This window comes from Argopecten irradians, chromosome 12, assembly GCF_041381155.1.
Source record: "Argopecten irradians isolate NY chromosome 12, Ai_NY, whole genome shotgun sequence".
NCBI lineage: Eukaryota > Metazoa > Mollusca > Bivalvia > Pectinida > Pectinidae > Argopecten > Argopecten irradians.
The window spans coordinates 26,176,206-26,203,247 of record NC_091145.1 but is presented as its reverse complement, the minus strand read 5'-3'; the positions used below and the strand labels follow the sequence as shown (position 1 = coordinate 26,203,247).

The 27,042-nt window shown below is 37.6% G+C and overlaps 1 protein-coding gene across 1 annotated transcript in view; it reads right to left on the bottom strand.

Annotated features, from left to right (window-relative positions):
• LOC138336679 (dystroglycan 1-like) overlaps nucleotides 1-27,042 on the bottom strand; it is a 141,640-nt gene that overhangs the window by 108,735 nt on the left and 5,863 nt on the right. The window contains exon 2 of the mRNA XM_069286211.1: nucleotides 6,376-6,482. The gene's annotated coding sequence lies outside the window, so the exon portion shown is untranslated. The remainder of the gene's footprint in view (nucleotides 1-6,375; nucleotides 6,483-27,042) is intronic.

Here is a 27,042-nt window from a genome sequence, read left to right as displayed (position 1 = left end):
TGAATAAATCTCCCTAATGCATACTGGAAATTATCCATTGATGAAAATTGAACTTATCTCCCATGACGAAAATCTCACTGATCTTGATGAAAATTGAACTTATCTCCCATGATGAAAATCTCAATTATCTCCCTTAATGATAAATTTTACTGATCTTGATGAAAATTGAACTCATCTCTCATGACAAAAATCTCAATTATCTCCCTTGATGATAAATTTTACTGATCTTGATGAAAATTGAACTTATCTCCCATGATGAAAATCTCAATTATCTCCCTTGATGATAAATTTTTACTTATCTCCATTGACAGATAAGATTGTCTACATTTAATGGATAAATCTATTGCATACTGAAAATTATCTCCCTTCATAGATATTTTTAGATTGGGTCTGCTGTAATTCCCCTCCCCTCTGACCATTGAGTCTGGATCTTCAGATGAATTACAGCCATCAATTCTCCCATTTATTATATCACTGTTTTCTTATCATATAATTTGTGCATTTATATTATTGATTTTTCTATTATTGTGTATTTTTAGTGACAAAGTGGCCTGGATTGTTCCGATGGAGTGATACCATGCTTTCCGGAGTGGTCCTATACAGATAGAGATGTCTGTGATAAAATCTTGGGAGAATCCTCATAGCTCTATGGAAACTGGAAAGGCAGGAACAAGATAAAGGCAACATGGAGACTACATGGAGACTACAGACAACATGCTGTCCTTCAGATAACACTCACTGAACATAACGTCACTATCCATTATCCATATCTCATTCTACAGTAATACAGAATCCCAATATTTTTTCAACTTCGAACACGCAAACAGAGGCAATACAAAAGATAAAAGAAAGTTGTATACAGACCGATCATGAGCCAATACAATTATTTCCTATGTCACAAACAAAATGAACAACCATGCAATTGCTGTAGCTGTCCCACATAAAAATGACACATTTTATTTTATATTTACATTTCATCTCTTTTAATTAACCTCTAATTTACCTCTGGAGTGCAATTTGTCAATTTTTACAGAACAGATAATTGTTTAAATAAATATGTTTGAATTTTCCTTTGAACGTTGAAGACTCAGTTATACAGCCAATTTTAATTGTCATTGGATATTCAACTTATTCACCCCTGTAATTCAATAATGGATTACTCTAGTCGTTGCTATAGAAGAGTCTTAATATGCTTTCAGGGGTGACTGTCGTAAGTTTTATACCATGTACTGTCCTCTCTGACCCCTACACTAACAAGCTTTCCCTCATATACATCATGTCTATGATATAATATGTATCACATTCAACAATTAATGAAGCTTTATTATTCCTCTGAGGCTTACTGAAGTGATACAAACAGTTTAATTAAAAGTTCTGAGCTTGTATAATTAGTGTGTGAAGCACTGTCAAAGGTGTACTGGGGAAATGGCTGCCCACTATATATACCACAAACACTATCAGCCTATAGGGCAGTTCCTTTAATTTGTGATATTCCCCTTGATCTTCACACCTCGGATATAACAATACAGAATGGTGATTATTATGTACCAAAACTTGTAAGTGTCGGCACCTGTGTTAATTAGGAACATGACCAGTAGGTGGCGACACCTGTCAAGGTTGTTAAAGGGGAGATCAGTCATGGTAACCTTGCTACCCTAAACAGCTCTCACATCAAACTAAATCAGGTCATGGGGACAGTCCCTGGGGGTGTACAGGGAGGGGAAACAGATAATGTAAACAACCTTTGATCTGATATACACTTACAAAGATGAGAGGTGTTTGTATCAAGTGAAAATTATCTCCTCTTTCCATTTTATATTTTTTATTTTATATTCTGAAGGATATTGTCTGGCTGAATAAAAACATGGGTCATCCATCACATGAAGCTCCAATCTTGTTTTAATATTTTCACTTAAAAGACATCTTTACCTGGAAAATATATCTTTGCCTATCAAAACAGATTTCTGTCAGTTTTAAAAAGAAATGGAGTTGGTTCATGAGTAATCTCCCGAATTTCATGCCTTACTTTTACACCTGGGAAGAGGGAGCTTATCTAGGGATTATCATTGAGTTAGTTATCTACATTAGAACTGATTAGTTTCATCTAAGACAGAATTCGGTCATTGCCTTGCTCCTCTCAGTAGCCTGAAGGGGCCTAGAGCACTATTATGATAGGCCTGTAACTGATAGTTACACATTAAGGGCGATTTCAGTTGAATCAAGTGTTTCTCATTTTCAATACTGATTCAAGGTTTGATCTTCACATTGAACCTAATGACAAAATTTGTACAGTACTTGATATAACTGTACCAGCTGGCTTAATTGGAGCATACCTACAGTTCAACAAACCTAACAAATAACGAAATGATAACAGTTCAAGTGTCTTTCTAATGAAATCACCGATTTGCCACTTCAAAATACTTACTCCATGTTATTGGAAACAAGAAGCACTGCTTGAAACATTGTAGGAATTAATTGAGATTGTAAGGTCAGAGGAACCTCCATGTTGCCATGGTAACTTCAGACTTAAAAACAGCTAATAATTGGGTTTGGTGCAAAATGGTTTCAAAGTATATTAGTAAATGAAAGGTCATCTGGACTTTTATCAATGACCAAAATAAAGATGGCTACTTCACTTTATAATGAATTACTAAAACTAATAAAGGCTTATCCCACTGTGTACCCTTCAAAAGGCAGGGAGAACTTCAATACAAAACATTGACAATATTGATGGGTTATTTTGTACTTTTTATCTTTTGTTGATACATCAATTTTTAAAAATACTTTCACACTTTTCCGCAAGGCTATAAGAAGCAAGTCTTAAGTATATTAGTAATGCTGACGTTTCTAACAAATTAATTAAAAATCTTACTAAAAAGTAAAATTGAATTAAAGAGACTAGAACTTAATTGTACTCACTCAATGAACTTCTGAAATTGAATAAGGATGTCAGAAGGCAATTTTCTTGAATTACAAACAGAACATTTCCAGTTGTGAAATTGAATTATATCTAACACAATTTTCGTAGAGGAAATCCCTGAACATCGAACAACACTTCAATTTATTGCCACACGAGTAAAAGAGTTAACTTATTGAATGAAAATTATTCCCTGATAAATACAACTGTTTTGAAATCCGACAGATATTGTCTACAAACACCTTGGAATGTGATTATGAAGCTGCTGTTCAACTTATATCAATTAAAACTTTAATAATTACTTAAATGAATTGGTAGACCATCAAGTCATGATACAGATCAGGTGTCATGCATAAAATATATATCTCCTTCATATCTGGATACCTTTTTAAGGGGGTATTTTTTATGAATGACACCATAGTTTATCGAACCTGAGCTAGAATATAGGACTGTGGTATTATTTTGTCATGTATGTATGTAAAGAATTGCCTGTAAGACATAAATATCATCGCCCCTTCATATGGATATCCAATGAAAAGGAAGGGAAGGGACAGGAAAAGATGGAATGAAGGGAAACAGACAGGTGTAAAACTAGGAGTTTTCATGGGGAAGTGTTCAGTGGCGGAGCATATTCTGTCTTTGCAAATTATAAGTTATTTCCAATTGGGGTGCATGGATATTGATTGTGACATCATTACTTTGTGAGCAAAAATATGTTTTTCTCTGAAAAATATGAAATTATAAGAAAATGATTCAAATCTATCAATACCTACCCACAGAGCTAGTGGTATTAAAAGTGTTCCTATATACACAAAGATTGACTTAAAGTGAACAGTCGGGCAAAGAAAACCAGTCTAAATGCGTTCATTGGCCTTCCAAAAGTTCTCACACATTAATACGACGGTCAAGTTCTGCTTAGTTTCCCAGTTCTGACCATTAAAGTAAAGAAAAGTTAAAAGCATTGAAAGCGAGGCTGTGTGGAAATGTAACCACGGACATAGTGAGCCGGGAGGACGTTTTAGAATTCCCATACTTTAAATTAATTTCTTCGTACGCAGACAGATTTTGACGAGAGATTTTATTTTTCCATTTCATAAGAAATTTACCGACTTTAGCCATCCTTGCCCGACTGTTCACTTTAATTGGTACAAGCTTGTACAAAGATATTCCACCTCTAATCATATTGACCACCCTAATCCATATCATCCCCCTTCTCACTTCATATCACTTTCTCAATCTCCCGATCTAATGTAATGACCTCCCAAAAGTTTCCCTGCACTAAACTTTGTAAGGGTTTTTAATATGGTTTCCAAATTATCTAAAACAAATATGATTTCAATGTCAAATATCTTCAGATAATCATTAAAAATAACATACGCAGCTTAAATTATATCAGGGAAATACCAGTCTGGACACTAGTATAAGTCTGTTTATCCTTACTGGACACTGGGCAGTTTATCCTTGACCACAACTACTTCACCCTTCGATGACAAAATCCTCAGGTAAACGTGCAGCCTAAATTATTTGAACAAGAGAATAAGCCAGCTGCAAGGAGAGATTTTAATCAAAGACAAAATGGCCTCCTTAACTATATTGTTATTTCAGTATTGCCAGTTGACAAGCTTATATATAGTCACAGGTACTCTAAAGGAGATTGTCTAAATATTGCCTCATTATCCACCCAAGTACCAAAAGAGTAGTCCATAAAATATTGTGTAAGCAGGGTAAGTTTGTTAAGCCATAGCCTCTTGACCCATAAGGCATTACGGAATGACCAATGGGTATTAGGACTGACCAGTAATGACCAGAGTATTGGTCAATTTGGATAAGGTATTACACATTAACACCTGGGAGAGTTTTTATCTCACAAAGGTTTTAGCCCTTCCAATCGTACATAACCTGGATATAAAGGCTGGCTTTGATCTCTGTAAACGATAGTACACTTATACAGGTAATAATTAAGCCTATTATAGCAAGGTATATACCACGACTATCATCGCTTGTGTATACTGATGTGGAAAATTAACATATTCAGGAAGAATTAAAACTATTGAATTGTATTCATCAAAGCTGTGTTATGTATAACAAATTTATGACTATTGAATTGTATTCATCAAAGCTCTGTTATGTATAACAAATTTATGACTATTGAATTGTATTCATCAAAGCTCTGTTATGTATAACAAATTTATGAAGTAATATCATATTTACTTTGTAAGTAGGTTATTTCAATATTACATGATTCCAGTACTTCATTTTTAGCAACATTGCATTTTGATTATTGCATTTTGCAGACATATATAAACGGTTAAATCAGAATATGACAAGTAAATTTGATACAGGTGTCAAAAGTTCATTTTACCCCTAAAGACACATTTGAACTCTTCTAATTCTAACTCTGGAATAATTCATTATGCATTGTCAGGGGTGAAGTACCAGAATCCACAAAGCAATGGAAATATATCTGAAAGCCAAAAAATCTTTACAATATTAATTATGTATTGAATGTGCTGTGTGACTGGTTGATTAGGTGTCTAGGTCATTTAACGACGGCCTCCCATAGATGAAATGTGATGTGTTAGTAGCTCATGAATGTTTGAGTTGTGTCTCCTTGTGCTAGTGGTAGTAAAACTATTGCCCATGTTATAGTGCTATCTCTCTGAAGACAATGAACAGCACACCCAACTCATGTTACGTTCACAACAGGCAAACAAGTCGTCCCACTTCCTTGATACGAAAATGCTTAGTAGGAGCAAATATGTATTGGTATTAGACAGGGTTGAATAACGAACATATAGCGACTGGTTTTCTTAAAACCACCTGCAAGATTTAACGCTAGCACGCAGTATCGTCTTCCCCTAGATAAAAACTCCATGCAGTATCATAGAACAAATTTGAAAAGTTAGATTTTATACCTATTTATTGAAATTATGCTGAATATGATGTGAGGAGGTGTGTATGGTGTTAGTGAGATAACCATTTATTGAAATTATGCTGAATATGATGTGAGGAGGGTGTGTGTATGGTGTTAGTGAGATAACCATGTATCTGTAAAATCTTCGAAAATAAAATAAATATTTAAAAAAAAAAATTGTATACCTATATTCTTGTTATAGCGATAACAAGAATTATTTCAACCATGGATGAAAGGTGATTTGAATTGCCAGCCATCTGATGATGGTGGGATAAAAGTACCATTTGTTTCTGTGAAGTTACTACAGGTTACCTGAGGGAGATTTGTGTTGGTCACCTTAAGTGATGACCAGTGGACTGACCATTCACTGGACCTACAGCAGTATGTAAGGGACCATCTGTCCTCCCTGGTTTGTTAGCAGGCTAACATTACAATTTATATCTCTTTTGAGAAAATCCATCCATCACCGGCCTATTGGGGTTTAATAGATTCTGGACAATGCGTTTTTACCTGGCTGGTTACCTTACCTTGACCACCGACTCACCTCGTTTAAGGTACGCCATGTCAGGTATACATAAATCAGCAGCTCAGCAGGTGTAAATTATATCTGTCTGGGTGTCTTCTTCAGCCAAAACATCGCAACTGTTTTCCCTACGACACATTTAAAATCCCTAGTTAACTTTCAGTGGTAATTGAAAACTGATTTCAAACACTTAAATGACAAGTTGATTATCTTTTTTTTTTTGTAATAAATTGTTGAATTTTGATACTGAATCCTTGCGAGTGCAAATTAAGCCAAATTCAATTTTTCAACCGCAAATTGAAACTTAACATGTTTCATCATTATTTTATAACCTCTTCAATGCTATATTCCACATTATATTTCTAAACATGTTTTAACTTTACAATACCCTAAAATAAATCAAAATGTTTATTGGAATAAATATATACAAACAATACATACACACAGATTTAAAATAACTCAATTCTCCTCAACACCAACATATAATTGAAATTTTAAAGACTTATTCAAAACTTAAACCTGATTGTTAAGATCTACATATTATATTACTAATGACTTAAAGTCATAAACTTGGAATATGTGACCCTTAGCTGTGAAAGAGTGACCACTGGACATCAACTGCCAGATAACTTAAACTGGACACTTATGTATGGCCATGTCCACTGTAAATGTCCTCCTTTTAAAATGATATTCACGGGAAGTGTTACTATTATACATAATTGTTAACATTACCCCCGTATAATCATCAGTTACAGTGTCATAGAAGTCGGAGGGGAGTTAACAAAGGGCCGTCTGCTCAGGGGATCTGAGAGGAAAAAACGGGGTTAAAACGAGACAACTGAGTCTGCATGTTCAGAGAATTCTAAGGGAAAGACTAAGTATCAACAACGATACCAGAAATTAAATCAAAGTTTTGTAGAAATTATGACATAAAAGTACTGTCATTAGTTCAGAATTAATACTCCATGGCCATTGCAATTTGTTAGCAATTGGCATATTCCTTCGTTACAATTATATAGATTTTTTATTCGTTTGAAGCCAAAGGTTGCAAGTTCGATCCTTAGCGGAGGCAGTGATTTAATTTGTGTAAAATCATACACAATGTTACATTACAGAAAATCTGTTGTTACCGAAAAGCTTGCAGTTTAACAGAAAAATGAAAATAGAGGAATTTTCTCATCAAAAGAAACTTTGATGAATGCCCTATATACAAACTGTCTAGAAAAGTTTAAAGATTTTGCTGACAGACCCTGATTTCTTCATTGATTCTGCAACTGATCTACGAGTATAAGGCCAAGCTGATGTCACTACCCACATCGCTCCATTCCTCAATATGCCACGCAACCTGTCTGCATTCAGGAAACGGAAACATTGATATTTTCTTTATATCCCCAATACTTATATGCCCTTTTGAACCTTTGTATATAAGAAAGGATAAATTCCTGACAGGTTTTTCATCAGCAACTAAGAAATGGTATCATAAACCAGAACAAATCAAAGGAAGTGCTTTTCAATGTCCTTATTATAGCAAAAACATTCTATATATCCCTCACATTGGAGACAGCTTTTTGTCAGTGAGCCGAGAGAGAGTCGTCAACCTCTAAGCATGTCCCCATTATCATCCACTCTCAAATCCCAAGTTAAAGTGGCGGATCTAATGTCACTACCATAGAATACCTGAGAGTGTCGATAGGATAGGCAGATTAGCGCTATATTGACATATAAAACCCAATTCTCGGCTAGAATCCGTACATATCTTGATAACCTTAGTCTGAGTTTTCATCAAATATTGTAAATTTCATTTTGTATTCAATATTGGCCATTCCCCTGACACTTGTAGAAGTAGTGAGAATTAAGAGACTTAGAGGATAAAACCTAGGCCGGAATATATTAAATTACGATATACAGTGACACGGCTATAAGGCTTCTTACTTTAGAATGTCTACAGACACTTCAGACTGTACCTACCACCCAGTGAGCATTAAGTTGTGTATCTAGTCTCAAACTTAATAATTAAATATCATCAGCTGTAGAATATTCCCCTCATTGAACACAACCCCTAATGTTCCCATTAAATTAGGCCTCAAAGCTGCTACAACAGCTCCAAATCTAATTATATCAAGTTCATAGGTTCTAAATTATGCAACAGATTTTCTGCTCTTCATCAAAATTATAAATAGTTTGAAAAGTATGAATGTGTATCTATCATTTAAACTTGTTCATGCAAATCTTATGAGTCTTAATCAAAGAGTACATTAACACTTATTCACGCAAATCTTATTTGTAGTATTTATATTAATTGACCTTTATCTAAAAAATCCAAAAAAAAAATCATTAAATGATCATGTAAGTTTATAAGGTTTTCATAAATTTGAAGGAACTAGAAATAATTTTTAAGATATCATTGGCATCACCTCTGTCCATAATTAGAACATTGCATGACGGATAGGAGAGAAGGTAACAGGACCCTGCTCATCTTAGCATCAGCATCTTAGGTAACAGGACCTTGTGTAACATCTTAGTAGCAGGACCCTGTGTAACATCTTTGGTAACAGGACCCTGTGTAACATCTTAGGTAACAGGACCCTGTGTAACATCTTTGGTAACAGGACCCTGTGTAACATCTTAGATAACAGGACCCTGTGCAGCTAACAGGACCCTGTGTAACATCTTAGGTAACAGGACCCTGTGTAACATCTTAGGTAACAGGACACTGTGTAACATCTTTGGTAACAGGACCCTGTGTAACATCTTTGGTAACAGGACACTGTGTAACATCTTTGGTAACAGGACCCTGTGTAACATCTTAGATAACAGGACCCTGTGCAGCTAACAGGACCCTGTGTAACATCTTAGGTAACAGGACCCTGTGTAACATCTTAGGTAACAGGACACTGTGTAACATCTTTGGTAACAGGACCCTGTGTAACATCTTTGGTAACAGGACCCTGTGTAACATCTTTGGTAACAGGACCCTGTGTAACATCTTTGGTAACAGAACCCTGTGTAACATCTTAGGTAACAGAACCCTGTGTAACATCTTAGGTAACAGGACCCTGTGTAACATCTTCGGTAACAGGACCCTGTGTAACATCTTAGGTTACAGGACCCTGTGCAACATCTTAGGTAACAGGACCCTGTGTAACATCTTAGGTAACAGGACCCTGTGTAACATCTTTGGTAACAGGACCCTGTGTAACATCTTAGATAACAGGACCCTGTGCAGCTAACAGGACCCTGTGTAACATCTTAGGTTACAGGACCCTGTGCAACATCTTAGGTAACAGGACCCCTTGCAACATCATAGGTAACAGGACCCTGTGTAACATCTTAGGTAACAGGACCCTGTGTAACATCTTAGGTAACAGGACACTGTGTAACATCTTTGGTAACAGGACCCTGTGTAACATCTTTGGTAACAGAACCCTGTGTAACATCACAGGTAACAGGACCCTGTGTAACATCTTAGGTAACAGGACCCTGTGTAACATCTTTGGTAACAGGACCCTGTGTAACATCTTCAGTAACAGTACCCTTTGTAACATCTTAGGTAACAGGACCCTGTGTAACATTGTTGGTAACAGGACCCTGTGTAACATCTTAGGTAACAAGACCCTGTGTAACATCTTAGGTAACAGTACCCTTTGTAACATCTTTGGTAACAGGACCCTGTGTAACATCTTAGGTAACAGGACCCTGTGTAACATCACAGGTAACAGGACCCTGTGTAACATCTTAGGTAACAGGACCCTGTGTAACATCGTTGGTAACAGGACCCTGTGTAACATCGTTGGTAACAGCACCCTGTGTAACATCTTAGGTATCAGGACCCTGTGTAACATCTTAGGTAACAGGACCCTGTGTAACATCTTAAGTAACAGGACCCTGTGTAACATCTTAGGTAACAGGACCCATTGCAAAATCACAGGTAACAGGACCCTGTGTAACATCTTAGGTAACAGGACCCATTGCAACATCACAGGTAACAGGACCCTGTGTAACATCACAGGTAACAGGACCCTGTGTAACATCTTAGGTAACAGGACCCTGTGTAACATTTTTGGTAACAGGACCCTGTGTAACATCTTAGGTAACAGGACCCTGTGTAACATCTTAGGTAACAGGATCCTGTGTAACATCTTAGGTAACAGGACCCTGTGTAACATCTTAGGTAACAGGACCCATTGCAACATCACAGGTAACAGGACCCTGTGTAACATCACAGGTAACAGGACCCTGTGTAATATCTTTGGTAACAGGACCCTATGTAACATCTTAGGTAACAGGACCCTGTGTAATATTTTAGGTAACAGGACCCTGTGTAACATCTTAGGTAACAGGACCCTGTGTAACATCTTAGGTAACAGGACCCTGTGTAACATCTTTGGTAACAGGACCCTGTGTAACATCTTAGGTAACAGGACCCTGTGTAACATCTTAGGTAACAGGACCCTGTGTAACATCTTGGTAACAGGACCCTGTGTAACATCTTAGGTAACAGGACCCTGTGATCACACTCAAATAATCTTATATTGACTGTTTAGTTTCAATAACAGAATTCTAATCCACGGAATAGCAATCAATGACTGTAACTCACTTCCTTTTGAACAAGTAATGAAAAATCTTGACTCATGAAGACTGATATTCGGAAGTTTTGATATTCAAAAAAATATTACCAGATAAAATGTTCATGCTCATGAATTTCAGGTAGCAACACATACTCCTGAAGCATTAATAGTCAGATTGTATCACAGACATTAGTGTTAAGACCTAACAACTTCCATGTGTCCTATAGAGAAAACTACCCATCTAACAAGGCATCAATATCTCTAATCTCTAGGGTAAAACTTTCCCACATTGCAGAGTTATCTGCCCTTCTGAGCATGCTGGTACTGATTGTTAAAACCTTTGTCTATGGGAATTCGGTCAATAGATAAATGGTACTATTCCAACAAGAGATCCCAGAGGGATCTTGGCGCCCACCTAAGAACGATATTTGTCTGACAAAGGAAAGAGGGATCTTTTCTCTGCTTTTCAAGCTTTTACTACATATTACTACACATGAAATTTGAGAAAGATCCTTTGACTACTTTCTGAGATATATAACAGTAACAAACTTCAATTATCAAAATCCAAGATGGCGTCCTGTCGGCCATCTTATTCACCGATCGGTCCTAAAATCCAATATGCACAACTAGACCCCTAGAAGAACCTGCACATACAATTAGAGACAGATCCCTTCAGTATATTCCTAGACATAGCGGAAAAAAACTTCAATTGTCAAAATCCAAGATGGCTTCCTGTCGGCCATCTTTTTCACCGATCACTACCAAAATGCAATATGTATAACCAGGGACCTAGGGGAACCTGCACATGCAATTTGATACAGATCCCTTGAGTACTTTCTAAGAAATAATGGTAACAAGCTTTAACTATCAAAATCCAAGATGGCCGTCCTGTCGGCCATCTTGTTCATCAATCGGTCCCAAAATGCAATATGCCCAACTAGGCCCCTAGGGGAACCTGCACATGCAATTTGAGACAGATCCCTTCAGTGCTTTCTGAGAAATAGCTGTAAAAATCTTCAATTGTCAAAATCCAAGATGGCGGCCTGTCGGCCATCTTGTTTATCGATCGGTTCCAAAATGCAATATGCACAACTAGGGCCCTAGGGCAAACCTGTACATGAAATTTGAGAAGAATTTTTTCGGTACATTCTGAGAAATAGTGGTAACAAACTTTAAATTATCAAAATCCAAGATGGCGGCCTGTCGGCCATCTTGTTAACCGATTGGTCCCAAAATGCAATATGCACAACTAGGCCCCTAGGGGAACTTACACGTAAAATTTGAGAAAGATCCCTTCAACATATTCTGAGAAATAGCGGTAACAAACTTTAACAATCAAAATCCAAGATGGCTGCCTGGCGGCCATTTTGTTGACCGATTGGTCCCAAAATGCAATATGCACAACTAGGGCCCTAGGGGAACCTACATATGAAATTTGAGAAACATCCCTTCAGTACTTTCTGAGAAATAGCGGTAACAAGAATTGTTAACGGACGGAAAGACGGACGGAAGGACGGACCACGGACCACGGACAAAAAGCGATTTGAATAGCCCACCATCTGTTGATGGTGGGCTAAAAAGTACAACCTGTTCTCAAGAGTAGATACCTTTGGTAGTTTATAATCAACCAAGGTGACATTGTGTTGTCTAACTTGTCTTATCATAATCAAATTCAAATTTTGTAAAGCATTTGTGCTATACCAAATTTTGTACCGTAACATAAATTAAATCTTGGTTTTGAGGTCAATGTCAAGCTTCTAGATGGAGACTTTTCTATTTGGACCGAAAAATATAATTCGCTGATCACATTAATGATTTTTCACCTCAATACTCAGTAGGCTTAAATCTATAGATTTGGATGCCTTAACATCAAACGCTCTCCTGATTCAGACTTGCATCTTTCAAATTCCACACTATATATAAATAGAACAGAATCTTTTTATCAATTGTACAAATAATGTTTTGCGATGCTGAAGGCAGGAACACGATTACACAGTCAGAGTCTTATAGCTATCTATTTTTATGATAGGTAATAACCCATAATGTATCGTAGCTGTACAACCACGAATCATTCAGTGCTTAATCTACACTTTATGTGTTCCGTACACTAAATCCTAAACCATCATCAGAACATAAGCTATACTCATACTCAGATCTTTTATAATTTTTTACTGGCACAGAAACAATTTCTTCTTCACTAATGGTAGTGTTTTTGTGTTTAGTAGTCCCCCTACCTCCTCCCCACCCCTCTCCAGAAGACCATTAGTTTTTTCCACTTTCCTCCCTATCCCCAGCATTCTCCCTCCTCAAAGAAGGCTATTCATTAAGTGTCATTAACAGTTGTTTAATTCTCAAAGTTTGGTTATCATATAACATTACCAATTAACTTTTTTCACTTAAAACTTTTTTTTAAACAATTAACCTAAAAAAGTCTCTCTATAAGCAATTACTATGACAGATTTTTACAGACCTTTTTTCTCCCACTAATTCCACGTAAACTTGACTGTCTCCCAGACGAGTATCCTATAACACTTATTGCCCCCACCCAACATTTTATGGTGCAGAAATAATAAAATTATCTCTGTAACAGCTTTATGTATTCCAGTGTGTGCTCCTTTTTTCATGATCCATTCAAACAACTATCACTCCATGTCTTTTATGACAAGAATAAATTCTGACATTTGTATACCCATTCATTTGTGTGTCCCAGAAACTGGGTCTATTTTTAAAATCTGTATGCTCCAAGTTATCATACAAAATGTAACTAATATACACAAAAGTTTTTAAAGTTTTCATTATACCGACATGTCTTATTTGTCAAGATTCAACCGTCTAATGTGACATAAAACTTTTGGTATGATTAAGATAAACCAATTTTATCCGACATAGTACAGGACAGAACTTTTTGGTAAAAAAAACCTGTTTTATCTGACATCCTACACAACAGAATTTATTGGGTAACACCTGTCTTATCTGACATACTTCAGAACACAAGCTATTGGGTAAAACCTTCTTATATGACATACTACAGGACAGAAATTTATTGGGTAAAAGCTGTCTTATCTTGACATACTTCAGAACACAAGCTATTGGGTAAAACCTGTCTTATCTGACATACTACAGGACAGAAAAATATTAGGTAAAAGCTGTCTTATCTGACATACTTCAGAACACAAGCTATTTGGTAAAACCTGTCTTATCTGACATACTACAGGACAGAAAATTATTAGGTAAAAGCTGTCTTATCTGACATACTTCAGACCACAAGCTATTTGGTAAAACCTGTCTTATCCGACATACTACAGAACACAAGCTATTTGGTAAAACCTGAATTATCCCACATACTACAGGACAGAAAATTATTGGGCAAAACCTGTCTTTTCTGACATATTACAGGACAGAAAATTATTAGGTAAAACCTGTCTTATCTTGACATACTTCAGAACACAAGCTATTGGGTAAAAGCTGTCTTATCTGACATACTTCAGAACACAAGCTATTGTGCAAAACCTGTCTTATCTGACATAATACGGAACACAAGCTATTGGGTAAAACCTGTCTTATCTGACATACTTCAGAACACAAGCTATTTGGTAAAACCTGTCGTATCTGACATACTTCAGAACACAAGCTATTGGATAAAACCTGTCTTATCTGACATACTACAGAACATAAGCTATTGGGTAAAACCTGTCTTATCTGACATACTTCAGAACACAAACTATTGGGTAAAGCCTGTCTTATTTGACATACTTCAGAACGCAAGCTATTGGGTAAAACCTGTCTTATCTGACATACTTCAGAACACAAGCTATTGGGTAAAACCTGTCTTATCCAACATACTACAGAACACAACTTATTTGGCAAAACTTGTTTTATCTGAAATATTACAGGACAAACTATTGGGAAAAACCTGTCTTCTCTGACATATTACAGGACACAGCTTACTGAGTAAAACCTATGTAATCTGACATGCTACAATATACACAACTTACTGGATAAAACATGGACATCTGACATTATACCGGACATCTTTGTCATATCAACCCATTTAAAATGCTTTTGAATTCATAACTAATATACATGTATATATACCAGTAAATGAGCTGTATTAGTTCAGTTATATTTTGATTTTTTTGTCTTGATGTTAGATTATTGATTTAAAAAATAAAATGCCATTGTCTGATTAGACAGGTAGTCTAGATAACAAGATATTGAGACTAGTGCTGGAACGGTTAGTAAAAATGCCAACCGGTTAACCGGATCGGATTAACCGAACCGTAACCGGATAACCGTACAATTTTGTAGCTGTTTCAGTCGTACATCGACGCCATGAATTAGTCATACTTCGTCTGGATTCCATAACAAATATTCATATCTTTCAGGAAACACTCATTTAACACAAAGAATAATTACTTTGAATTAGATTTATTTTGTTTGTTTTTAATAAAACCATGATGGTGAATGAAAATCGATGTAAACACTTACAACATCAAAGTAGGCCTACTTCCTGCACATGTTTTTTTTGCACACGACACTTGCGCACATCACGCTCACTGGAACGTTTGCATAGAAGCCAAGTGACACCTATAAGCGTTTTAGAGACGACCCAGTTTTCGATAAAAACACTGTTGTCGTAACACTTTTAATTTCATTACAAAATTGCGCTTCTGAAAGCATGTATACTTTATACTATAGGTGAAGACGATCGTTAGTACAGGAATTTCACTACTTTGAGGAGAATTTTTGCCGTACGAAATATATATGGCGGTTATCGGATAGCTAAAATGCTAACCGGATACAAGCTGAAACCGAACCGTGAACCGGTTATCCGGTTACCCGTTCTAGCACTAATTGAGACAGATTTCACTAAATGCAGCTAAAAATGCTGATTTATCACACAAATTGCTGACTTCTTTAAATTCTTGTGACAAATTTCACTATTATGCAGGAATGTAAACTTTTAGTCCTTAAGTGTAAGGTATCGGGAGCCAGTACACAACCCTATACAAGTTAGTTAAAATTCACTCAACACTACCATCCGCAATGCTTGGAGGTACTCTATAGTACATACCTCTAGTTTCTATGTCAGTAAGGTAGCAACACCCTTTATAATACCCTGAAGGCTACATGCTCCATCAAAAGTGTCAATATTTTCATAAGGATCTAATAGACTACCTATCAGTCTCTAGATCAAAGCTATCAATAAATTATTGCGGTGGCCGTGTGGTTAAGATGTCCTGACATATTTCCACAGGCCCTCCACCTCTGGGATGCGAGTTCGAATCCCATGTGGAGCAGTTACCATGTACTGACCACTGGCAGGTGGTTTTTCTCCGGGTACTCCGGCTTTCCTCCATCAACAAACCTGGCATGTCCTAACATGACCCTGGCATTACACAAATAAACTGAACCAAATGCTTCAAGAAACTAAAGGGAGATAACCTAGCATAAAAATCCTAGTGATGCTGGTTTGTTTTGGTTAAACATCTTGTAACAACCAGGATCATTTAGGACATGCCAGATTAATGAGGTGGAGGAAACCAAGAGTACCAGAGGAAATCAGAGTACAGAAGGAAAAACCACTGACCTGCAGTTATGAGTTCTATACTAAGTTATTAACTTGTCAACTGCCCCACATGGAACTCAAACTTGAAACCAAGAAGTGAAGGGCATGTGGTAATATATCAAGACATCTTATATTACACAAACAAATCTATAATGCTTTAACATCCATATCACAAGGGGACAAAAAACATCCTAATGTATCACTATCACAAGGAGACAAAACACATCCTAATGTATCATTATCATAAGGAGACAAAACACATCCTAATGTATCAGTATCACAAGGAGACAAAACACATCCCAATGTATTAGTATCATAAGGAGACAAAACACATCCCAATGTATCAGTATCACAAGGAGACAAAACGTATCCTAATGCATCAGTATCACAAGGAGACAAAACACATTCCAATATATCAGTATCACAAGGAGACAAAACACATCCTAATGTATCAGTATCACAAGGAGACAAAACACATCCTAATGTATCAGTATCATAAGGAGACAAAACACATCCTAATGTATCAATATCACAAGGAGACAAAACGTATCCTAATGCATCAGTATCACAAGGAGACAAAACACATTCCAATATATCAGTATCACAAGGAGACAAAACACATTCCAATATATCAGTATCACAAGGAGACAAAACACATCCTAATGTATCAGTATCACAAGGAGACAAAACACATCCTAATGTATCAGTATCATAAGGAGACAAAACACATCCTAATGTATCAATATCATAAGGAGACAAAACACATCACAATGTATCAGTATCACAAGGAGACATAACACATCCTAATGTATCAGTATCACAAGGAGACAAAACACATACTAATGTATCAGTATCACAAGGAGACAAAACACATCCTAATGAATCAGTATCACAAGGAGACAAAACACATCCCAATGTATCAGTATCATAAGGAGACAAAACTCATCCTATTGTATCGGTATCACAAGGAGACAAAACGTATCCTTATGTATCAGTATTACAAGGAGACAAAATACATCACAATGTATCAGTATCACAAAGAGACATAACACGTCCTAATGCATCAGTATCACAAGGAGACAAAACACATCCTAATGTATCAGTATCATAAGGAGACAAAACACATCCTAATGTATACATCAGTATCACAAGGAGACAAAACACATCCTAATGTATCAGTATCACAAGGCGACAAAACACATCCCAATATATCAGTATCACAAGGAGACAAAACACATCCCAATGTATCAGTATCATAAGGAAACAAAACAACTCCTAATGTATCAGTATCACAGGGAGACAAAACACATCCCAATGTATCAGTATCATAAGGAGACAAAACTCATCCTAATGTATCAGTATCACAAGGAGACAAAACACATCCTAATGTATCAGTATCACAAGGAGACAAAACACATCCTAATGTATCAGTATCACAAGGAGACAAATCACATCCAGTATCATAAGGTGACAAAACACATCCTAATGTATTAGTATCACAAGGAGACAAAACACATCCTAATGTATACATCAGTATCACAAGGAGACAAAACATATCCTAATGTATCAGTATCACAAGGAGTCAAAACACATCCCAATGTATCAGTATCATAAGGAGACAAAATACATCCTAATGTATCAGTATCACAAGGAGACAAAACACACCCTAATGTATCAGTATCACAAGGAGATAAAACACATTCTAATGTATCAGTATCACAATGAGACAAAACACATCCTAATGTATCAGTATCATAAGGAGACTAAACACATCCTAATGTATCAGTATCATAAGGAGAAAAAACACATCCTAATGTATCAGTATCACAAGGAGACAAAACACATCCCAATATATCAGTATCACAAGGAGACAAAACACATCCCAATGTATCAGTATCACAAGGAGACAAAACACATCCCAATATATCAGTATCACAAGGAGACAAAACACATCCCTATGTATCAGTATCACAGGGAGACAAAACACATCCTAATGTATCAGTATCACAAGGAGACAAAACACATCCTAATGTATACATCAGTATCACAAGGAGACAAAACACATCCTAATGTATCAGTATCACAAGGCGACAAAACACATCCCAATATATCAGTATCACAAGGAGACAAAACACATCCCAATGTATCAGTATCATAAGGAAACAAAACAACTCCTAATGTATCAGTATCACAGGGAGACAAAACACATCCCAATGTATCAGTATCATAAGGAGACAAAACTCATCCTAATGTATCAGTATCACAAGGAGACAAAACACATCCTAATGTATCAGTATCACAAGGAGACAAAACACATCCTAATGTATCAGTATCACAAGGAGACAAATCACATCCAGTATCATAAGGTGACAAAACACATCCTAATGTATTAGTATCACAAGGAGACAAAACACATCCTAATGTATACATCAGTATCACAAGGAGACAAAACATATCCTAATGTATCAGTATCACAAGGAGTCAAAACACATCCCAATGTATCAGTATCATAAGGAGACAAAATACATCCTAATGTATCAGTATCACAAGGAGACAAAACACACCCTAATGTATCAGTATCACAAGGAGATAAAACACATTCTAATGTATCAGTATCACAATGAGACAAAACACATCCTAATGTATCAGTATCATAAGGAGACTAAACACATCCTAATGTATCAGTATCATAAGGAGAAAAAACACATCCTAATGTATCAGTATCACAAGGAGACAAAACACATCCCAATATATCAGTATCACAAGGAGACAAAACACATCCCAATGTATCAGTATCACAAGGAGACAAAACACATCCCAATATATCAGTATCACAAGGAGACAAAACACATCCCTATGTATCAGTATCACAGGGAGACAAAACACATCCTAATGTATCAGTATCACAAGGAGACAAAACATATCCCAATGTATCAGTATCAGTAGCAGATGTAGGGTAAGTTGCTGTCAGTGGTTCTGAGATACAAAAATGATGTTTTCAAAACACAATTTACCTTTGATTAGCCTCAGCTTCTGGTACAGTACATGCTGCAATAATGCTGCAATAATTTATGTGGTTTGAATATAAAACTGTACCACACTTCAACCATGCTGCATTGGCATAATTATTTGAGATGTAAACTGCAACATGCTGCAACCATGCTGTATAAACTTTTAAATTCAAATTATATTTGATATTGGTTTGACAACTTATAATTATCTATTCTATAACATACTTTTTATGATGTAATTTTATTCTTTAAAGTTGTTTGTCACAAATTTCCTTTATCTTTCTTTCCAAAAATTCTTTCAAAAAAATTATACATGCGTCAGCAAAGCCATTTCAAAAGTATGTGGCAGTTATAGACTTCTAACCTCATAAGACACTGCATTATCTGAAAGTAAAAGCTCTTTTGTTTTTGATAAAATCCCATCAAATGAAAGTTTCTACCGACCATTAATGTTTAATATCCGATGATACGTACTGTTTTTTCTTTTACTTCGCAACTATATGAAATGTCAAATACATTACTGGGTACTCTCGGGATAAAAATTGTTTTTGCTGAGTTAGACAAATTGGTGTGATTTGAAAAAAAATGGACATCTAAATTTCAGTAATTTCCACATACAATGGATATGACATTGCCCCATGAGGAAATCATCGATTGAAAAGCCTCATTCTTACAAAATCTATCACAGGAAAGTACAATCCTGGTAATTCAAATCTTGTTGCCTTGATTGTACTTTTTCTCTTACCCTGATGAAAGTCACATGTGGAATTGACAGACACTGCATTATTGAAAGCAAACAAAAAACTTTTAAGAAAGTGTTTCCATGGTAACAGATTTGTGTTGTCTAGCAGTGCTTGATCATGTGATGATTTAGTACAAATACCATGTCATTTGAAACTAGAAATATTTGTACGCATAAACACCCCTATCTATATACGTATCTATATACCATGGGGCAAGACAGGAGGGAAGACGACAGAAGACAACGGAACAGGACAGAACACAACGGGGCAGGACAGAACACAACGGGGCAAGACAGAAAACAACGGGGCAAAACAGAAGACGACGGGGCAGGACAGAAGACGACGGGCCAGGACAGAACACAACGTGGCAGGACAGAACACCACAAGGCAGGAAAGAGGGCGAGGGGGCAAGACAGAAGACGACGGGGCAGGACGGGAGACGACAGGGCAGGGCAGAAGACGAAAGGGCAGAGCAGAAGACAACCGGGCAGGGCAGAAGACGACGTGGCAGGACAGAAGACGACGGGCATAACAGAAGAAGAGGGGGTAGGGTAGAAGACAACTGGGCAGGCTAGAAGACGACGGGGCAGGCTAGAAGACAAGGGGGCAGGACAGAAGACGACGGGGCAGGACAGAAGACGACGGGCCAGGACAGAACACAACGTGGCAGGACAGAACACCACAAGGCAGGACAGAGGGCGACAGGGGAAGACTGAAGACGACAGGGCAAGACAGAAGACGACGGGACAAGACAGAAGACAACGGGGCAGGACGGGAGACGACAGGGCAGGGCAGAAGACGAAAGGGCAGAGCAGAAGACAACCGGGCAGGGCAGATGACAACGTGGCAGGACAGAAGACGACGGGCATAACAGAAGAAGAGGGGGTAGGGTAGAAGACAACTGGGCAGGCTAGAAGACGACGGGGCAGGCTAGAAGACAACGGGGCAGGCTAGAAGACGACGGAGCAAGACAGAAGACAACGGGACAGGACGAAGACGACAAGGCAGGACAGAAGACGACTGGAAAGGATAGGAGACAACAGGGCAGGACAGGAGACAACAGGGCAGGACAGAAGACAACAGGGCAGGACAGAAGACGACGTGGCAGGACAGAAGACGACGGGCATAACAGAAGAAGAGGGGGTAGGGTAGAAGACAACTGGGCAGACTAGAAGACGACGGGGCAGGCTAGAAGACGACGGGGCAGGCTAGAAGACAACAGGGAAGGCTAGAAGACGACGGGGCAAGACAGAAGACAACGGGACAGGATGAAGACGACAAGGCAGGACAGAAGACAACTGGAAAGGATAGGAGACAACAGGGCAGGACAGGAGACAACAGGGCAGGACAGAAGACAACAGGGCAGGACAGAAGACAACAGGGCAGGACAGAAGACAACAGGGCAGGACAGGTGACAACGAGGAAGGACAGAACATGTCGGGGTAGGACAGAAGATGATGGGGCAAGACAGAAGATGACGGGACAGGACAGGAGATAACGGGGCAAGACAGAAGATAACAGGGCAGGACAGAAGATGACAGGGCAAGACAGAAGATGATGAAGCAGGACAGAAGACAATGGGGCAGGACAGGAGACAAGGCAGGTCAGCAGACTACGGGCAGGACAGCAGACGACGGGGCAGCGCAGCTGACGACGGGGCAGGACAGCAGATGATGGGGCAGGATAGAAGACAACGGGGCAGGCTAGAAGACGACTGGGCAGGACAGAACATGACGGAATGGGACACAACAGGATGGAACAGAGGGGATGATATGGGATGGACATGATCAAACACAACATTCCCTCTCCCCTCACTTCCCCTCCCCATTCGATGGATGGATGGCATAAAAAGACACTTACAATCTGATAGCCCTGAACTGTCATTACTGTCATCAATAACTGCTTTTATTTAAATGGGAAAAGATGTATGGGTTTAAAACATTATGGTCATATAATGCGCCCACATACAATTACAATCAGTGTGTTTAATGGGATCCTACTAGAACTGCCTTTAATATGGCTCATGTTTTATAGAATATTATAAAAGAACATTTCACCTTTATCAGTATAACTGTGGCAGCAGTGGCTGAAGGTTACGATGTCCTGACATATTCCTTATCACAAGTCCTCCACCTCAAGGTTCTGAGTTTGAATCCGATGTGGGGCAGGTACTGACTGTTGGTCGGTGGTTTTTTTCTGGGTACTCTGGCTTTCCTCCACCAACAAATATAGCACATCCTTAAATGACCCTGGCGTTTAACTCATAAAACTCAAAACCAAACTCATTTATAATTAAAATGTTCTTGACAGCTCTGCATGGTTGTTAAAGTCAAAATAGGGTATTTAACTCGGATAAGGTTGCTTAGCTCTAAAAACATTATTTTTCAAAATTTTTAAAATAGATTTAAGTAATAACTTTCTTACCAGTCTGGTGAGACATGAAACTTTCTTCTAAAATTCCTAACATTCTATCAAAAAAATTTTGACTTTTCAGAATTTTTGCTGAAGCTGCATCATTTGAAAATGGTCTTCTGCGTGACTTTAATACCGTACTTAAATGTGAATTTGCTTGACAGATCAGATATCTTACCATGTTACATGTTAATGTAGACATTCTCATAAAACCTGCTATACTGAATTTAATCCACTTCTCTTTTGGGTCCTTCACATTCATTAGATTGAATAAAACTACATTAGAGATAATCAGATATTGGTAAAATCCCGAGAAGCACCTAAAGTCCTCCACTAATTGAAAATGTCCTTCCACACATGTTCAGTTAATTAGATATAAAAAGCTTCTACCTGCTGATATTTACCTTTTTGATATTCACTGGAGACTCAGTCACCACAATAATTGCCAGTAAAACTTGTACTGTTTACTGACCCTTCCCAGTAAAATTCAATAAGAACTGTAAAACATATATCCTTCATCAAAGGCTAACCATTGAATCCCAAAGCTATACCCATGAGACACAAAAATGTATATATCAGTAGTACTTTTCAAAGAAGTTCTAGCTGCCATTCCATTTTCTGGAAAAACGACCCTGGAACTGTAAATGTGCTTTAAATATTTTTAGACTCTGCCTTCTGTCTTTTGATTCAATACTTGCAAGCATGTCTCAAAACCAGCCCTGCAGAATGTGGCAATTTATTCTCAATGATTCACGAACACTAGTGAAACCTGAAGAACCATCACATACTGAAGAAATGTTGAAAATCAGAATTCAAAATAAAAGTTTTGGAGACGTGAAGTGAAAAGCTATCAATTCTGTAATCCAAAGAACAGAATCCGATATATTTCTTTGATAATATCCTTAAGCAGGATTGATGCCATTTCATAAAACTGATGAGCATAAAATAATCTTTCATATTTAGTTTAAAAATATATAGTTTTGAAAGAAGAAATAAACTTTCACACTAAAGTACATGTTTCCTCTTTCTCTGAAATTCCAATAGGTTTCTCAATACATTAAAACATGGCTATAATGAACCTCTGGGACCAACAAAATCACTTTGTTTTAAACAAAGTTTGTTATACACAAATTGATATTAAACCAGTGATTCTCCATTTTACTTTGGTGGACAGTTAGACTGGCCACCATACCCTAAGTTGTTGGACATTCAGTTAGACTGGCCACCAGACCCTAACTTGTTGGACATTCAGTTAAACTGGCCTCCATACCCTAACTTGTTGATAAGCCTTTATCAGCAGTTCTATACTAGATTATCTCCCCCTAGTTTGATACTTAGAATCAGACATGTAGTAGAGACAAACGTTATCAAGCCAAATTTTAGTGACGTTTTCAATATTATAGAGATTGGTAGCCAGTCTTATACTCAGTTCACAATTACTAACTGATAACCAGAACATGGATATTGATGGAGTAACTTGTGGAATGGTGGTATATACCAGCACCAAATAGCCCACAGCTGGGTATTACAGGGCTAATTATGTATAACAATTACTGTTTGAAGTGTTACCACTAAATTACATTGGCCATTATAATTAGTGACCACTCCCTATGGTCATCACTAACATCGGTCAAGCCTCCGGTCAGCAGAAATCCCAGGGAAATACTTCTAGATTGACTAACACTCCCATTTTTCCATATACCATAAACCAACTTCCTTTTGCTGCTACTAAATTTTGCAATTTTCATTTCAAAATTAATTCACAGATGTTTTACTGATTTACCAACTGGTATAAATTACCTTCCATTATAAATGAGGCAGATATAAATTTGCGGAGATAAACTGTAACAAATTTTGATCGCAAAAATCGCGAAAATAAATCACACACAGAAGAGAGTTGGTTTAAAGATTATCACAGGCCTAAAGAATTCTTAGTTGGGTAGCAATATGATGTTTCATTCAGATCTTCCAAATTTTAATGGCTATGTTTCAAATTCTATGTTTCATTCTATATATACGGTTTAGACCTTCCATTTTGGATAGAAATGTTTTGTAATAGAAATGTTTCATTCCGGTCTTCAGAGCTGTTGGACTTGTTTCAAAAAACTTTAAATTTACCCTCAAATGTAATATTTTACTCCGGCAAGACTTCAGGAATTATCACAACTTGAGGTAAATAAACCTTCATATCATCTGTCCACCGGAGCCATTTTATAGTATTGTAACTTTCTTTTACAAGCTATTCTGTATTTGTATGTTACAGTTATCTGCCCTTGTGGGTAGTTATTGATTGTGACGTTTTGTGTATTTGTGTCATATTTTTTTGAGAATATGACGTCATCATGGATACCTACCCGCAAGGGAGCTAACTCTGTAATAAGCAAAGATAGAATTACTTCATAGTGACACATAAATGTTCAATAGGCCTACTGCATCCCTGATGTCAATAACCCTGTTGTATTTTGTTAGTAACCGTTACCATGGTAATACTGAATAAGTGTATGAGAGTGGTACCACATTCCCTCTTTGCAGTTATATTAAAAGTTGTAATAAAGTTTTATGCCCTCAATGGTTCTTGAATGATAACAAAGCATAATATATTGTATCTTGTAGTGTTAATGAACAAACCAAACTAACAATGCAATACAACCTTGAAAAAAAGATATATACATACACTTAAGGCAACAGGCAAAAACTTTATTTTTCCCAGAACCTATTTTATTTGACAAAGCATAAAGTACTTTATTTCCTTTTACACCCTTGCTCTTCAAACACTATCAGTGGAATGCATCCTTTTGGAGCTGTTCCAAGCAATGTCCAAGATTCTAACATGTACAACACAATTTATCACTGGTCCATCAACAGACTCCGACCATTTAATGGTGCTTCCATTTCAGGAAACGAGACCAATTTGCAAACATGCAACATAAGACCAGGGCATTCCTCAACATTAGTCTCCGTGGAATCGTTACGCATCTACTTAGCACGCAGCAAGCCGTATTTAACGCAGAGACGGTCCCATCCAGGGATCGCGTATCTACCGAACTGATATGAAATACATTAAAATTCCCATGACGATTCCAGTGTCTTATAGACGGTGAAAACCCAGGCGATCAGAGCAGTAGATTACATATTAGATGTCTGCAAATACAATTACAGCATCTGACCCCAGATTGACCTTGGTCCGGATGTCGGCCATAAGGTGTATTCCAATAATATTTTTCCTTTCATTTTGTTTTTACTTTTGTGGGTTTTTTTTTCAAGAACAAGAGGCCCAGAGGGCCTGTATCGCTCACCTGGTTTGTAATGCCTTGAATACAAGTTCATTGTTTCTTTTCTGAATTCCCCTATTGGGCTCCACTCTTTCTGTTCCAGGGGGTCAAAGCCAAAATTTATACAAATTCTGTTAACCCCAAGGATGTTTCTGGGCCAAATTTGATTAAAATCCAAGCAGAACTAAATGACTATTAGCGATTTACAAGATTTACCTCTATTTCCACTATTGGGCCCCGCCCCTCCTGCCCCGGGGGGTCAGAGCCAAAATTTATACAATTTTCTGTTCTCCTTCCCCCAAGGATGTTTCTGGCCAAATTTGGTTACAATCCATGCAGAACTCTAGGACAAGTAGCGATTTATAGGATTTACCTCTATTTCCCCTATTGGGCCCCACCCCTCTTGCCCCCGGGGGATCAGAGCCAAAATTTATACAAGTTCTGTTCCCCTTCCCCCAAGGATGTTTCTGGCCAAATTTGGTTACAATCCATGCAGAACTCTAGGACAAGAAGCGATTTATAGGATTAACGTCTATTCCCCCTATTGGGCCCCGCCCCTCCTGCCCCCAGGGGGTCAGAGCCAAAATTTATACAAGTTCTGTTCCCCTTCCCCCAAGGATGTTTGTGGCCAAATTTGGTTACAATCCATGCAATACTCTAGGACAGGTAGCGATTTATAGGATTTACCTCTATTTCCCCTATTGGGCCCCGCCCCTCCTGCCCCCGGGGGGTCAGAGCCAAAAGTTATACAAGTTCTGTTCCCCTTCCCCCAAGGATGTTTGTGGCCAAATTTGGTTACAATTCATGCAGAACTCTAGGACAAGTAGCGATTTAAAGGAAATGTTGACAGACGGACGACGGACGGACGACGGACGGACGACAGACGGACGCCGCGCCATGACATAAGCTCACCGGCCCTTCAGGCCAGGTGAGCTAAAAAACAACTTAAGTTTCTATTATTAAGTGAGAGAAAAAAAAAAATTTTAATGATTTAGCAATATTTGTTAAGTCTGACGTAAACCTGAAGAACTTTCATTACAAAAATTACAGTGCTCCAGTTAAGATACGTACAAGGATAAAAGATACCCATTGCAAATCTTTCAACTACCCTTA